The sequence below is a fragment of the Bos indicus genome, chromosome 14 (genome assembly GCF_029378745.1).
Source record: "Bos indicus isolate NIAB-ARS_2022 breed Sahiwal x Tharparkar chromosome 14, NIAB-ARS_B.indTharparkar_mat_pri_1.0, whole genome shotgun sequence".
Taxonomy (NCBI): Eukaryota; Metazoa; Chordata; class Mammalia; order Artiodactyla; family Bovidae; genus Bos; species Bos indicus.
Genome location: NC_091773.1, coordinates 62,259,019 through 62,264,017, shown reverse-complemented (window position 1 = coordinate 62,264,017; position 4,999 = coordinate 62,259,019).

The window sequence follows — 4,999 nt, the reverse complement described above, 5'->3', positions numbered from 1 at the left end:
GTGTTGGATAAAGTGCAACAAACACCCTCTTGAATATGTAGCTGAACTCCTGAGAAAGCTAGAGAAATCTCCAAAGGCCCAAAGGAAAGATGGGCCTGAAACTACAAGGTGAGTGCTGAGGCTGCTGCTGCAGCAGCTGGGATGAGGGTATCTGTCCCTACGGAGGAGACTGGGGCACTTGGGATTTGATGGCCACAAGAGGACAGTAGAGTCAGCAGAGAGTCGGAACTGGGAGCCCTGCCTATGGCTACAACCTTGAAGGGCGATGTCCTTGGGGAAGGGGAGAAATAGAAAATATCCACCCAGCAGTGGGGGGAGATGAGGAAGCATATAGGTTTCAGTCCAAGGCTCTGGGTGGGGATAAAAAGAGGCAGAGCTGATCAATTCTCAAGGAGGCTTATCTCCCCAGGGAGTCTGGGGCTCCAGAGTGTGTTTTCTACTTCTGTGATTTGCAGCTCTTTAAACAAAGCTAGTGAAGGTGACAGAACTCCAGCTGAGCTATTTAAATTCCTAAAAGATGCTGCTGCTCAAGTGCTGCATTCAATATGTCATTCAAAACTTCCCTAACGTGGGAAAGGAAGAAGGAAATGGCAATTCACTCCAGTATTCTTGCCTAGAGAATTCCAGGGACAGAGGAGCCTGATGGGCTGCTGTCTATGGGGTTGCACAGAGTCGGACATGACTGAAGTAACTTAGCAGCAGCAGCAGAAGCAACATGGGAAAATAAAGCCACCCAAATACAGGAAGCCCAGAGAGTCTCATAGAGGATAAACCCAAGGAGAAACATACCAAGACACATATTAATCAAACTAATGAAAATTAAACACAAAGAACAAATATTAAAAGCAGCAAGGGAAAAGCAACAAATAACATACAAGGGGATCCCCATAAGGCTGACAGCTGATCTTTCAACAGAAACTTTGCAGGCCAGAAGGGTGTGACAGGATATACTTATAGTGATGAAAGAAAAAAAAGTTACAACCAAGATTATTCTATCCAACAAGGATCACATTCAGATTCAAAGGAGAAATCAAAAACTTTATAGACAAGCAAAAGTTAAGAGAACTCAGCACTACCAAACCAGCCTTACAACAAATGCTAAAGGAAATTTTTTAGACAGGAGACACAAGAGAAAGAAAAGGCCTACACAAGCAAACCCAAAACAATAAAGTAAATGGTAATAGGACTGTACATATCAATAATTACCTTAAATGTAAATGGACTAAATGCTCCCACCAACAGATTGGCTGAATGGATACAAAAACAAGACCTCTATATATGCTGTCTACAAGAGACCCTCCTCAAACCTAGAGACACAGATAGATTGAAACCAACAGGCTGGAAAAAGATAGTCCATGCAAACAGAAATCAAAAGAAAGTGGGAGTAGCAGTACTCATATTAGATAAAATAGACTTTAAAATAAACACCATTATAAGAGACCAGGAAGGACACTACATAATGATCAAGGGATCAATTGAAGAAGATATAACAATTATATATGCACCCAACATAGGAGCACCTCAATATGTAAGGCAAACGCTAACAACTATTAAAGGGAAAATCAATGGCAACATGATAATAGTTGAGGACCTTAGTACCCCACTCACATCAATGAACAAATCATCCAGACAGAAAATTACTAAGGGAACACAAGCTGTAAACAATACACTGGACCAGCTGAACCTAATTGGTATCTATTTCATCCAAGAACAGTAGATTTCACTTTTTTCTCAAGTGCACATGGAACTTTCTCCCAGATAGATCACATCTTGAGCCACAAACCAAGCCTTGATCAATTTAAAAAAACTGAAATAATTTTAAACATCTTTTCAGACCACAACACTATAAGATTAGATATCAACTACAGGGGAAAAAAAAAAACCTACAAAAAGCACAAACACATGGAGGCTAAACAATACACTTCTAAATAACCAACAGATCACTGACGAAATAAAAAAGGAAATCAGAATATACCTAGAAACAAATGAAAATACTACAACTCAAAACCTATGGGATGCACTAAAAGCAGTACTAAGAGGAAAGTTTATAGCAATATAAGCCTACCTCAAGAAACAAGAAAAACATCAAATAAACAGCCTAACCTTACATCTAAAGCAATTAAAAAGAGAAGAACAAACCCCCCAAAGTTAGTATAAGGAAAGAAATCATAAAAATCAGAACAGAAGTAAATAAAAAAGAAATGAAGAGGACAATAGCAAAGATCAATAAAACTAAAAGCTGGTTCTTTGAGGAGGTAAACAAAATTGACAAACCATCAGCCAGACTCATCAAGAAAAAGAGGGAGAAGACCCAAATCAATAAAATTAGAAAGAAAAAGGAGAAGTTACAACAGACAACACAGAAATACAAAGGATCATAAGAACCTGCTCGAGCAACTATATGCCAATAAAATGAACAACCTGTAAAAAATGGACAAATTGTTAGAAAAGTTTAACCGTCCAAAACTGAACCAGGAAGAAACAGAAACTATGAACAGACCAATTGCAAGCATGGAAATCGAAACTGTAATCAAAAATCTTACAACAAAAACTCAGGTCCAGATGGCTTCTCAGGCGAATTCTACCAAAAATTTAGTAAAGAGCTAGCACCTATCCTGCTCAAACTCTTCCAGAAAATTGCAGAGGAAGAAAAACTCCCAAACTCATCCTATGAGGCCACCATCACCCTGATATCAAAACTAGACAATGATGCCACAAAAAAGGAAAACTACAGGCCAATATCACTGTAAACATAGACGCTAAAATCCTTAACAAAATTCTAGCAAACAGAATCCAACAACACATTAAAAGGATCTACATCATGATCAAGTGGGCTTCATCCCAGGGATGCAAGGATTCTTCAACATACACATACCAATCAGTGTCATCAGTTCAGTCATTCAGTTGTGTCTGACTCTTTGCGACCACATGGACTGCAGTATGCTAGGCTTCCCTGTCCGTCACCAACTCCTGGAGCTTGCTCAAACTCATGTCCATTGAGTCGGTGATGCCATCCAACCATCTCATCCTCTGTTGTCCCCTTCTCCTCCTACCTTCAATCTTTCCCAGCATCAGGGTCTTTTCCAATGAGTCAGTTCTTCACAGCAGGTGGCCAAAGTATTGGAATTTCAGCTTCAGCCTCAGTCCTTCCAATGAATATTCAGGATTGATTTCCTTTAGGATTGACTGATTTGATCTACTTGCAGTCCAAGGGACCCTCAAAAGTCTTCTCCAACACCACAGTTCAAAAGCATCAATTCTTTGGCACTCAGCTTTCTTTATAGTCCAACTCTCACATCCATACATGACTGCTGGAAAAACTATAGCTTTGACCAGATGGACCTTTGTTGGCAAAGTAATGTCTCTGCTTTTTAATATTCTGTCTAGGTTGGTCATAGCTTTTCTTCCAAGGAGTAAGCATCTTTTAATTTCATGGCTGCAGTCACCATCTGCAGTGATTTGCATCAGTGTCATATACCATATCAACAAACTGAAAGATATAAACCATATGATCATCTAAATAGATGCAGAGAAAGCTTTAGACAAAATTCAATATGCATTTATGATAAAAACTCTCCATAAACTGGCATAGAAGGAAGATACCTCAACATAATAAAGGCCATACACAACAAACCCACAGCAAACATTATTCTCAATGATAAAAAACTGAAAGCATTTCCTCTAAGATCAGGAACAACACAAGGGTGCTCACTCTATATTATTCAACATAGTTTTGGAAGTCCTAGCTATAGCAATCAGAGAAGAAAAAGAAATAAAAGAAATCCAGAATGGAAAAGAAGAAGTAAAACTCTCACTGTTTGCAGATGACATGATACTATACATAGAAAGCCCTAAATATGCCACCAGAAAATGACTAAAGCTAATCAATGAATATAGCAAAATCCCAGGATATAATATTAATACACAGAAATCCTTTGCATTCTTATACACTAACAATGAAAAATCAGAAAGAAAAATTAAGGAAACAATCCCATTCAACAAAAAGAATGAAATACTGAGGAATAAGCCTACCTAAAGAGACAAAAGATCTGTATGCAGAAAACTGTAACACACTGATGAAGGAAACCACAGACACACAGACAGGTGGGGAGAGACCATGTTCCTGGACTGGAAGAATCAACATCATGAAAATGACCATACTACCCAAAGCAATCTATAGGTTCAAGGGTAGCCCGACCAAGCTACCAGTGATATTTTTCACGAAACTGAAACAAAAGTTTCACAATTTGTATGGAAACACAAAAGACCTTGAAGAGCCAAAGCAAGTTTGAGAAAGAAGAATCAACCTTCCAGACTTCAGACTATACCACAAAGCTACAGTCATCAAGACAGTATGGTACTGGCACAAAGACAGAAATATAGACCAGTGGAACAAGACAGAAAGCCCAGAGATAAACCCACGCACCTATGGGCACCTTATCTTTGACAAAGGAGGCAAGAACATAAAATGGAGAAATGAGAGTCTCTTCAATAAGTGGTGCTGGGAAAACTGGACAGCTATGTGTGAAAGAATGAAAGTAGAACACTTCCTAACACCATGCACAAAGATAAACTCAAAATGGATTAAAGACCTAAATGTAAGACCAGAAACTATAAAACTCTTAGAGGAAAACATAGGCAGAACACTCTTTGACATAAATCACAGCAAGATCCTCTATGACCCACCTCCCAGAGTAATGGAAATAAAAACAAAAATAAATAAATGGGATCTAATTAAACTTAAAATTAAAACTTTTGCACAGTGAAGAAAACTATAAATGAGGTGAAAAAACAACCCTCGGAAAGGGAGAAAATAATAGCAAATGAAACAACTGACAAAGGATTAATCTTCAAAATACATAAGCAGCTCATTCAGCTTAATACGAGAAAAACAAACAACCCAATCAAAAAGTGGGCAGAAAACCTACATAGACATTTCTCCAAAGAAGACATACAGATTACTAGTAAACACATGAAAAAATACTCAACATCACGCATT